Source organism: Phasianus colchicus, chromosome 14, assembly GCF_987193195.1.
Source record: "Phasianus colchicus chromosome 14, bPhaCol1.hap1.1, whole genome shotgun sequence".
Classification (NCBI taxonomy): Eukaryota; Metazoa; Chordata; class Aves; order Galliformes; family Phasianidae; genus Phasianus; species Phasianus colchicus.
Window position 1 is genome coordinate 8,802,348 of NC_143449.1, and position 12,366 is coordinate 8,814,713.

The 12,366-nt window shown below is 43.0% G+C and overlaps 1 protein-coding gene across 16 annotated transcripts in view; it reads left to right on the forward strand.

Moving 5' to 3' along the window:
* The window catches only part of C14H8orf48 (chromosome 14 C8orf48 homolog), a 91,291-nt gene that overhangs the window by 63,274 nt on the left and 15,651 nt on the right, over nucleotides 1-12,366 (forward strand). For 13 of the 16 annotated variants that reach the window (XR_016471029.1, XR_016471035.1, XR_016471027.1 and 10 more), the window contains one exon: nucleotides 1,415-1,512. The exons of 2 other annotated variants lie outside the window; for them this stretch is intronic. The gene's annotated coding sequence lies outside the window, so the exon portion shown is untranslated. Of the gene's footprint in view, nucleotides 1-1,414; nucleotides 1,513-3,609; nucleotides 3,748-12,366 lie in introns of all 16 variants that reach the window. One more of the 16 variants, XR_016471034.1, reaches the window with a different exon arrangement.

Below are 12,366 nucleotides of genomic sequence, written 5' to 3' on the forward strand. Positions count from 1 at the left end.
ACTCTGAGATGTCACTCACTGGTGGCTGTGTGGGTGGCTGCTTGTGTAGGGCAGGCAGAGAGACTGTGGAGCCACAGGTGTGAATCCAACGATCTGTAATCAGCAAAGCAGAAAAGTTAGCAGAAGGCAGACGCTGAGCCAGAAGTAGCAACAATGCAAAAATATATTCAGAGGGAGCGACAGCAAAGGGAGAGGCAGAAAGAAGACGAGGCGTTGGATGGAAGTGAAGGTAGCAGTGGTGATGGCTCCTCCTGGGGTGCTCAGCAGGACCAGCCATGGACACACCTTTACCTCTCTGTACCACGGCCATGAACAGAGATGCCACTGACATTAGCAATTCATTGAGCTTTCAGGAGGATTTAGGATGGAAAAGCACACTCATTCCCACAAGCCCCCTCCAGTACTGTCTGTCGCTGGCAATGGGTGAGCTGCTAGTCATTTGTTTGGTTCAGCTGTTTTGCCTGCTGCTTAGGCTTAGTGGAGGTTTTCTGTTTTTTAAAGAAATGCAGCTGTTGTTTTGGTGGCAGTAAAGAGGTAAGGTTCCATTACAGTGCCTGAAATGTCATCTCCTGTTTAGTTTTAATCCTGGGCTGTGCCATAATGTGTGATGGCAAAGACTGAAGAAGAGGGTGATAAGCTAACGTTATGAACAGCTGTATTATTACCTGCATAGTGTTCTCTGTTTCCGAGCGCTGTCTAAACCTATGTGTGTTTAATTTATTGTATTTCTTTGAGTACACTTCATACTGTTTGCGTGTCTCTGGGAACTGTACTGAAGGAATCAGGCAGCCTTCTCCTCCCTGTTCCATTTCCACAAGGTTTTGTTACAGTCAGCTGGGGAGCAGCGGGGAGTTGTGTCTCCCTAGGGAAAGCCTGTTACAGTAAGGCTCGGTTTTTGCTCTGACTTTTATACTCAGATACTTTATTGTGGGAGTTGCAAGGTGCCAGGCTCGCAGGTGTCAAATGGCACTTTGCCAGCGTTTGAGATGCGCACAGCAGTTCAGCCACATGTCTGGCTGGGCTTTTTGGGTAATCCTAGAACAGGCTGGTAGAGAAGGTTGGCCAGTGACAAAGAAATCACTCCTGCACTGGTACAGGTGGTACATTATTTATTACACGTTTAGGAAAACAGGCCAAGTTTTCCAGTTCACACCAGACCAGTAGCACTGGTGGTTGACAGGCAGCAATCTTGATTCCTTGCAGCAGCCATCTTTACTGGGAGCTGATGCTGTCAGGTTGTGCTGGCAGTCAAAATGCTGATGTTTCAGAAAGTGCAGGTGGTCATGTGACACGGTTTTAAGGGTATTTTAAGTCCAGGGCCTTGGCCTCTTGTCAAAGAGTGCTGATACATCGCACTGTCCTCACACACAGCTTCATTTTTAATATATATTTCTCATTTCATTGCCTCTTTCAGGCTGCTACATGTAGGCTGCAGGTGTCTGCCCTCTGTGAAGTGGATGGAAAGCAGAGGATGCAGGCTGGGGTCTGGATGGTGATGTGCTGCTGCTCCAGGTAAGACCAGCATGTGCGTGGCTGCTGTGGGTCTGAGCCCAGGCAGGAGGAGAAGCCTGAGCCTGCAGAGAGCTGGGAGCAGGGCAGCGGTCTGGAGGGCTGGCACTGGTCTGTACTGCCTGCTGAGAAGGAAATTCATCTGCAAAGTGAGTTTTGATCTCAGCAGAGCTGTTTCTGCTGAGACCCTGGGAATGATGGCAAGGTGATTATGGGGTAGACGTCCATATCAATGAAATCAGCGGTACACCGTGGCTTTAAATTATATTACCTTATGAGTGTGCATGCACATGGTGAGGAGAAAATGAGAAGATACTGAATTTTCTAGAAACAGTTGTATGCAACTGCAACTTACTGTTATTTTAAGCTGACTTTATCTCCAGTGTTTGCTGGCACAGAAATCTCAAGAAACACAACTGCTCATTCAGCATATCAGTGTTTTCAGGATATGTGGATGAGCGGCACTGATATCAATTGCACATTCCTGAATTAAAATGTTCTTATTTACTAAACTCCTTGCTCATTATAGTCCTGAGCCACTGGAGAGTTTGAAGCTCATTTGTTTGTCAAACATGTTTTATGAGTTAATTCCTCTGTCAGCATTACTGTGGATTTGTATCCACTGGTAAATGGGTCCTTCAACTTGCCTGTGCTGTCAAAGATTATGCAAATAAATAAACAAAAACTTGAGCTGTTATGCTAGGGACAGTAAGTCCAGTGTCACCCTTGTGTTAACAACCAGCATTACTGACTTACATTCCTTACAGATGAATGCTCATTATGAAATGTGTTGCTTTGTTTTGTTGGGTTTGTTTTGGTTAACAGCTGCTAACATACTGAGCCTATTTGTTTTCAAACTGACAACTACTCAGGACCCAGAACAATTTACCTTCTTAAATAAAGGCAAGAAGTTACTCTTCCTAGAATCTCTCCAAGATTTTTGATAAGTCTCCCATGCTGAAGTGGGATGAAAAGTTAGATACAATTAAAACTTTAGCAGAGCAGAAGTCTGCAGAAAAAGACTCATTTGGTGTTCTAGTTTTCATAAGCCTTGCTTTAGCAGTGTGTTTACATGTAGGCTTAATTTTCTGTTTCTTTGAGTCCAGTCATATGCTTAGGCTTTCACTGAGTCACACACTGATGAGATTTCTGGGAGTCTGGTCTTGGAATGCCAAGAGAATAAACTTGAAAAATGGAGAAATACAACATGTTTTCCAAGACTGCAATAAGGCCGTGAACCTGTGTCTCTATCTCCTCTACGCTGAGCAATAAATGATGGAAGAATCTGTCTCTTACAAAGTGATGCCCCTGTAGAAATTAAATTGCACTTAGAAAGGCACACATAGTGCTCATCCAGGGTGCTTGAGATTTGCAGGGTGGCTGGTTGCAACATCTGGATATGAATATCTTGCTCAGCCCTTTGTGAATCTGGTGCTGCCTACAATTACTCACCTTCAAGATAAACAAGGGAATCAAACTTTTTTTGCTGTCATTTTTAATAGTTTCTTTTCCAGAACCTCTCCTGCCCCTTTCCGTAATCTCAGGTCTCCCTTCTTCTTACGTAAAATAACAGCTGTGTTGCAGAGCAGCAAACTTGGCTGCAGATTTTGGATGCATTTTGATCCCCTCTTTCAATGTTGACTGGGATTTTATTCCCATTTTAATCCCATGGCTGTGTTTGGCAGTTTGTAAATCACACATGCACATCACTGGAAGGAGTGGATAACTTCTATCTTAATCCGCAGCCTCTTGCTTTTATGACTCCTTTGTATCATCAGTCTTTATTTCCATCACAAGGAAAAAATGTCCTCCCCCAGCAGTGCTTCTGGATGAATGTGTTTTATTCTCAGCAGGATCAGAGGAATGCGATTTACAAGGGTTCTGGGCCCTCGGAATGCACAAGCATTGGTACTTCTGGAACATGCCTTTTCTATGATGGATGGGGCATATTATCTAAATGCTAATAAATACTGAGCCACAAATTGGCTCCATTTTTCTTCATTCCTTCACTGCCTGTGGTTGCTGAATGATGCTAAATCCAGGCTCAGACACATTGCGATACTAATTAGTTCCGATTTCTTTCTTTGTTCTTTCTGATAGGGCAATATGGATGTGCTGCCTCTGGGCATATTTATGTTCCAGTCTCCCTGGCTCATCTCCACAAAGAGTGCATACAGTTGGTGTGAGAGGGACAGGGAATGAAAGTGGTATAAATCTCATCTGGCACAGAACTCTCAGGTATAATTTAAAAGGGTCAGCTGGATTATATCTCCTAGTAAACTCTGTGGGACTTTCCCGTAAGGCTGAGGTCCTTTGATCACACACAGATGATACCAGATGATCTGCCAGATGAACTCTGGCAGATGAATACCTGCCACAGCATCTTCTGTGGCAACTCTCAGTGGTTCTCTGTAACCTTCTACATTTTAGATTCTTAAAGATAAGCTGATGAGTATTGGCTTTATCGCTTCTACGTTTGTGAAGTAGAGTTCACCTACAATTCTTTGTATTGAAGATGTTCTCAGCACCTGTTTGTTTTTGGCAGGAAGAAAAATAAACAAACCTCTCTGCATTGACATTATATACGCATCCTACAAATCTTGCATGTTGTTCCAAATTAAATTAAAATACAAAATGGAATTGTCTCATAGGCAGCCCCTCAGAAGGTCCCTGACATCTTCTCTGAACTTGTGGTACCAGTGCTGATTTTGTAGCAGCAGACTACTTGGAATAACCTGGCACTTCAGTACTGGGAAGTAATCTGTCCTTTCTTAAAGACTGGGTTATTAAAGATTGAGAGTCTTTTCAGCCCTCTGTGAGATCACTAGCAATTTTCCATCTCAGAGAATTCAGATGTTTGCCCGGTTATTGTGGAAACACTTCTCAATTCAGCATAGTGGGAATAGCCTTTCTGAAGCAAAGGCAAAATGAACAAATACATATTTAAAATATCTGTGGCTGTCACACATTTATTCTGTAAGATATAGCAACAGGCTTTTCCTTCAGGTGGGCTTTGGTCTTCTACCAAAAGACTCCAGAAACTGAGTGTATTGAATGTGGCCAACAAAGGTCATGGGTGATTTGACAACAGTGCACACAAGGAGACAAAACTTGATTCACTCTTTGGTGTGGCAGACAAAAGCGTGCAACAGGCTGATTTGAAGCAAGGCTGGAGGTGGGTTTTTGTTTTTAATTATGCCAGTGATTAATTACAGAAAACCTTGTCCAGGCATTGCAGTTACTTCCTATGACCATTTTTTTTTGGTTGGGCTTGCCCTCTATTCTGTAACTCAAACGAGGGGTTGTATCAAGGATGTAGGTTATGGTCTTTGTTATAAATGAAATGAAACGATTCAAACGGTTTGTCCTGTAGGGTGAAAAAAATAAAAGTTGCATGCATTTATCCTGGGGAGTGGATGATGGACATTCTATAAGTGAAATGTAAAAGAGGAGCTTGGGGGGGGGGAGAAACCAGTGCTCATGCTGTAGTGTCCTACCATCTCCTGTGGTCCTTGTTTGAAATACGCTTTTAATTTAATATTTCTCTCATTTATAGAATAGATAAGGGAGGAGATTTCATGCTCTTCTCAGTTTAGGCATTTCAGTAGCTTAAGAGAGTTTGTCAGTACTGTACTAATTGTACAGTCTGGCTGTGGTCCCTTGCAAAACCATCTCTGAGTGGAGATGCAGGCCCACATGGCATGCATCTGCTAGCTGTGTTTCTGTTACTTCTGTTCTCTGTGTTTATTTGTTTAGATCTACCTCTGGGCTCACCTGGTGTCACTGATTTCAGTAGGATCAAGCACAACTCCGAGTGTCTGGCTTCAGGGCTTTTATTCCTTGTTCATCTCTTCTAGGGAAGGCTGATAAAAAGTAATTCAAAGGTGCCCAGTGGGTGCAGAGCTACAATAAGCTGACACTGTCTGTAAGCAGTGATGAGACGACCTCGGCGGTCCTGCAGTATGATCATACTCATCCAAATACATAGATGAGACAATCTTGTTAAATAATTGAAGTGGTATTAAGTTCAGGCCTCTCACATTTAGTACTTTTCAACTCTCCTGCCACTTATTTCATTGCTCTTTGCAGAGAAATTACACTTTTCTAGTTTTAGCATTTGTTCTGCTCTGTGCCACTGGCTCCCAGCAGCTCCTGCAGACCTCCCGACCTCCCTCTTTCAGCCTCTAATATCATGACTTGTTTCCATGGAGACCAGAGTAAAGCGATAAATAAATGTGGCTGGGAATAGCAAGCTTCCACCTTCTGCAACTGGGATAAAACCTGGGGAATCATTGCCTGGCTGTGTGTGACACAGAGCACAGAGGAGCCCCTGGTACTCTCGGTGGTTTGCAAGAAGGGCTGACATGGTATGGCTCAGCACCCCAAATATTCAGGGTACACTGATTTTCATGGCTGAAGAGTGTTTACTGAGCAACGTTATCTTCAGGTTGTGCGAGTGAAAATAGTGCTGGTGCTTCTCTTGGATCTGACTGATGGAGATGTAGCCTGGGAGCCTGAAACACTTGGGTTTGGGTCCAGTCGTGCTGGAAGAACATTTCTTATTCCTTCCTTGTGCTTTATTCTTGAGGCTGTAATACTTTTGCAGCAATTGTAGAATTGTTAGGGTTGGAAAGACCACTAAGATCATCTAGTCCAACCATCAACCCATCACCACAATGCCCACTATGTCCCTCAGTGCCAACTGACCCTTTTCAGGGATGGTGACTCCCTGGGCAGCCTGTTCCTATACCTCACCACTCCTTCTGAGAAGAAATTCTTCCTAATATCCAACCTGGGAGGAAATTCCTTTCTGGGAATGGTTTATGTGCTGTCTGTCCCAGGGATGACTTTGTCATGGTTAAAGGTTTTATGTAATTTAAAAATTGAAAATTAAAAAAAATATATCAGGAGTGCTTCCCAGTGCCAATACTGTGTTTCATTCTCCCACACACTGGCATCTGGTTGCAGGTCCTGCAGGAATTGCTAGGGGATACTAATGACAGTGGGGCTTGTGAGGCTGCCCCGTTAATTAAAACAGAAAGATGGTCCTGGACTACACTGCCTGGCTTCAGCCAGAATTCTCCTCTGATTCTCTGCTTAGAGAGAGGCTGTTCTCAGCATAAATGGCTTTTCTTTTTGGAGGATTCAATTTAATCCAGTCCCACCATGAATATTTTCTCACATGGTGGAGCAGGTGGATTTCAGACTGAATGCTGTCTGAAGTTGTGGTAGGCTCTGTCTGAATAACCCCAACCCCGAGTCCTCTTTGCCTCTGGTGATATTAAAAGCTGAACTCACATCTGAATGCTCAGGTGGTTCATTTTAAAATAAATGAAATAAAATTTGGGACTTCCAAAGTGGGATTGGAAACTTTAAATCTTATTAGATCTGAACTGTCACACATTCATGCTCTTTTTACCATCAGCTCCTTTCTGTCTTGCCACTCTCATTAATTCTTGCCAATATCACATTTGTCCATGATCAGGCAGTCTTTTCTAGGCCTTTTTATTACTCATTACTTGAATCACTCTCTCTTTATCTTGTTTATTCTGCTGGGACACCCAGAAAATTTTCCAAGCTGTGAGCACAGGATTGTGCAGAAATCACTGCCTGCCACTGATGCTTCATTTGAAGATGCTCTCCTGTGATTTACCAATAAACTAGCAAGACACTTTGCTGCTAGCAGCCTTATACTGCTGAAAATTGTTTTTCAGGTGAGATGGTAAATTATGGTCTCTCGCTTCCTGTAGACATAGCTGCTTAATAGATCTAGCTTTGGTGTCTGATGTAGTCACACTGGAGGTCCCTAGTGTTTTCCTTCCCTTATGTTACAATAACAGTTGTTTTGTGCTGCTCTTCCCAGAAGGTGCTGCATTTCATTAGAGTTTCTACTTGCAGTATGGATTGAGGAAGGAAGACTGACATGGCAAGAAACACCTTCTTTCTTCTCTCCTTTCAAAGGCATTCCATTGATGTGCTGCACTCTGGGTTCATGTATGTGTCTGTTCTTAGATACTCCAGTCTAGAATCATAGAATCGTAGAATCGTTTGAGTTGGAAGAGACCTTTAAATTCCTGAGATTATGCTGCCAGCAGGATACTCTTATGGCTGAAGAGATGCTGGTGGGAACTGCTTTCTGTAGCCGTTTGGCCCTTTGAGGGGTATCCTGTGGCACTACCTTATTTATTATGGCCCCCAGTTTGGTTATCTGAACAGCTGTGTTACTGGTTTACTGCGAGTAATGAATGAATGAATGCTTATTTCTCTCTCCTGCTCTCCAGTTCTTCCTGTAATGTTTGTTAGTTTTATCTTTAAGACTCCCCCTAACTGTAAGTTCTGAAATATGCTTAACTATCAGCTATAAATAGCATTTAAAAGCAAAATACCAGAATTGTCCTTGAATTCTTAACTGTCCATTTCCTGCTCCAGTGGGACTAAATTAACCAATTACAAAGAAATATGGAAAGTGAAAGTGCATCAGGAACCGCATGTCCTTTCTAGAATCCTGTTTGACAGCCTGATTATCCTCAAGAAAAAAGAACCATCCTGGTACAGTCCCAGAGGAGCAGGATTAACAACCCTGGAAGCAATGAAAGAAGATTCACCCTGATGGGAAGAAGACAGATGTGTGTGTAGTTCAAGTTCATCTTGGCAGAGTCATGCTGAAAATGCCAATCTGACAATTTTAATGCTGGCAGGAAAAGGAAAGTAGGAGGGGGCTGGATAAGTGATAGCTGGTTCCAGTGCAGTGTGAGATCCAGTGGCGAGGCTGTGTGCACTAATAAACCCTGTGCCCAGGGTGGCTTCTTTCTGCGAGCACATATCAAGGTGACAAAGTACACCAGCTGAGATGATCGCTCAACTTGGGCTGCTATTGCTCAGCTGTGAGAGATGTGAGCTGTTTTTGCCTTGGGTGACAAGGTGTATCTGCAAGGAAGATCTGTGGCTGTACCTGAATTTGCTGTGACTTGCTAGCACAGATTCCGATAGTAAGATGGCTGCAGAAATGTAGAACTCAGTGCAGACCACTCACTTAAGAAGGTAGGTGGATATAGCAGGCTTTCTGCACTGAGAAATTGGAAAATGTATTATTCTCAGTTGTTGAAATGAGCCTTCTTCAAACATGGACTTGCAGGAATTTGGTCATTGCTTTGGTTTTCGTGGTCACAGAAGTGGTACAAATATTTGACCTCTTTCCTTTTTTTCAGTTGTGTGCATCAGTGGAGCACAGCACCTCACACTTAGCCTCATGCAGGGCTCCTGGAACATCCTGGCATCAGAGCAATAGTGTGCATTATTACAGAACGAGCAGGTTTTGTTAGTGCTGGAACATTTGCATGTAGTCTCAGTAGCAATTCCTCTGAGGCCCAATGTCTGTCGGTCCAGAATGCTGAGCAGGATTTCAGAAGGGATAAAGCCTTGTGGGAAGGTGCCAGTATTTCATCTTACAAACAGCTGAGGCAACAAAAGCATTGCTGGCTATTATTGTGTTAGGTTTTAATAACTGGTACACTCTGATCTTGCTAGAAGGTGGAAGGGGCTAAAACATGAGCAAAAGCTAGGATAGCTTTCTTTTAATTCAAGGCAGTTGCTTCAGCACAGGGGTATTGGATACCTATAGGGTACAGCATGCCCAGAAAGGCAGGTGCTTTTGTAAATAAAGTTTCTATACTGATGGGACAAGAGAAGAAGGGATGGGTGAGGCACTGTGGTTCTGCATTTGTGACCTTCATCTGGGTTATTTTTCTATGGAAAGTGTCCATCAGGGCACTTACTGACAAAAACACTTTGAATAAATCCAGGCAACCACCTGCTGGAAGACATGGCAAGCACATTATGTGTGCTTGGGGGACACACTGATGTTTGAAGTCCCAGTTAGTTTGCTGAGTCTGATGGAAAGGTGGTTTGCATTAGGGGGAGAGAGGGGAGGAAAAAAAGAAAGAATACCCAAAAGAGGAAGGCTTGTAAGGCAGTAGGCTAGACTACTATCTGCTGCACTGTCTGCATTTCATCAGTGGAAATTGCTTCTTATCTGTGAAACAAATTTCACATTTCACTCCAGAGGTGGTGAGTTTTTGTAAGTGTACACACACAGTAATGGGTTTTGATTTCCACAAATAAAATCCTGTCCTTGCTCTGAAATGTAAGCATTTTGGATGCAAAGTGAAAACAACATTGTTCCTTTGTATTAAAGAAGAACAGCAATCCCTTTCCACTGCAACTTTCTGAAGATGGAGAACATTTCCTTCTCCTCTCCTTCTGTTTTGCCATGAATACACAAGCTCCCAAAAAGTAATCCTCCCTTGGCACAAAAAATTCCCAACAACGCGAGCTTGAAGGGTTGCCCAGGGGGGAAAAAATCTTTGCAGATGTTACTGTAATTTCCCTAGTTTGATTGTGAAAACCCAACCTGCTTTGCACAGTACTCCAAGCTGTTTTCCTCACTCCGTCATGAATGGTAGTTTTTTTCTCCTGCTTTATGCAAGTTGCATACAAGTTACTTTTGCAAAGCTAACTTTCCAATCCAGCTAGCAAATAATTTTTCATTACAGCTCCTCAATTTTTCATACATCATGGACCTTACAGGGAAATCAATGGCAATGCAGCACCTCTGTTAGCAAGCTCTGCCTTAAAGGCATTGCAAAGCATAATAAGTATGATTAATATTTCTGTTCCTCAAAAACTTCTTGTTAAGCTACTGATCTTTTCTAATCTCTCGTGTGGCTCCTTAACACAGGTTTGCATCGATTTTTTTCTGCAGATCATTTTAGTTCTCACACAGTTTTAACTCATCTTGTGTTCTTGACGCAGTTTGTTGCCTCTGGATATATTGGAGGACAGAGTGAGCTGGACAATATCTTCAGACAGCTTGTTTTGGTTTTGCATTTGAACTTCCCAGGTCAACTCTTACCATGAGACAGACAGGCATGGGTAGCTTCCAGCTGAGATTTCTTCTGAACTTCTTGCTCATTTCTGCACATAATGAAGCATCTGTGTACAGATCACTTCTTGGATGTGCAGCTGGCCTGGGTTGTAGATGATGACTGAAAATCTGTCCATAAGGAGGTGAATTTGAATTGCCTGCTGTGGGTCAACTCCATTCTCAAATATAAATCTAAAATAAACCTTGCATGGAACACAGCAGATCCAACTCCTCAACTTCTGTGGCAAGCTTTGCTGATATATTAAGATGTATTCATTTTTACTATCATCAGCAGAGCTGCAGGAAATTATGCTAATCTGTAGTACTGGATTATACTTAATGTGGGAGACTTGCCTTTGATGTGAGGTCACCTGTTACTGCTTAGCATATAGGATGTCAGAACTATGCAGAGATTGCTGGTAGCTGTCAGTCTGTGCAGTATGGGAGCTGTGTTGAAAGCACAGGACAGAAGGAGCCTGCCCGCCTGCCTTGAAGGAATGTAGAGGTGGAAGGAATCACTGTTGCAGGCTGGGTCTGCTCCCATGGCTGTCTGCAGTAGGAACTGCAGGAGTGTCCAAGATGTCCCCTGGTCTCCTTCACCTTGTGTGCAGCAAGGTTGGTGTCACAGTGTTTGCATTCAGGTTGTCTCCATGCCAGTGGTAGCTGAGAGAGAACAAAAGGAGCTGGGAGAACTGAGTTGGAGAGAAAGCTGTAATTGCTAAACATGCATCATTTGCCTTAAGGTTAAGCTGGGAAGATAGGGTGATGAGGTAAAGAATTTGGAGGACATGTATACAAAGAGAGAGAGCATGTCCATGGGAGCCATGGAACAGCCACTACAGAGTGAATAATATTAAACAGCAGGAAAGCAGACAAGGTATGTTCTGTTCCTGGCACTGAAGCTGATCTCTGGAATGATCTTGGACAAGGTACTTGATTTACTTGGCTGTCACTTTTCTTGCACACTACTGGAAACTTCACTTGTTGTTGCTGCTGAATGGTTTTTAGGTGGAGCCCTGATGGCACACTGCTCGTGGGGAGCACACACAGCTGGGTGCCTGCTGCTGGGTTCTCTCCTGCAGGATGTCTCCTGAGATTCTGGTATAGGAAATTGACTCTTTTATCTGTGTATTTTAAGTGTTACCCTTTCTGCTGAAAAAAATCTAAAAAATTCTAACAGATAATAAATCTGTGAGATGCTCAGAATTCTGTGGATATACAAGTATTTATATATGCTAGCATCATGTTTTAAATTTACTTGAATATTCAAAGTCCAATCTGAGCTTGTCGTGCACACTTGGCTCCTGCAGTAAGCTGTGTGTTTAGATACACTGCTGTTAAATGGAAGAGTCTAGCTCTTGTTGCAGTTACATAGCTAGGGGTTACAGGAAGGGATTGTAGGTCAGTAAAATATTGCCAGTTGGATATAAGGAGAAAGTGGTGATGTTTGAGATCCTGCAAACAGGGGTCATCTCCCTGAAAAGGTGCTGATGCTTGAAAGCAGCGATCAGTGCGCTTGAGACTACAATGGTAGGGGTAAGCTTGTGGTATGCAATGGCATAGGAAATGAGGTCAGTCATTTCCTGTTCAATTGTTCAGGCTCTTGGTAAGGCCCTAAGAGGGACAGCAAATGCAGATTTTCTCCTTCCTCTCACACCTGCGTTTCAGTGCACAGCATATGCACTTGTTGAACTTTGTCTTTCTGGCATCTCCATGCCTTTCAGTAGACAGAGAAGGAATATAGAAGTATGTGCATAGCATAATCCATTATGGTTATCACTGAGCATTCAGAAAAAGCCTCAAGAATATCCCAGAGCACTGCTAAGGTTAATTGACTGCTTGAAGGCATCACTACACACTTTCCAGAAAATAATAATTTTTGGACTGAAATCGACAGGTCTGCATTCACTGTCTGTGGCTCTCAGATAAGCACT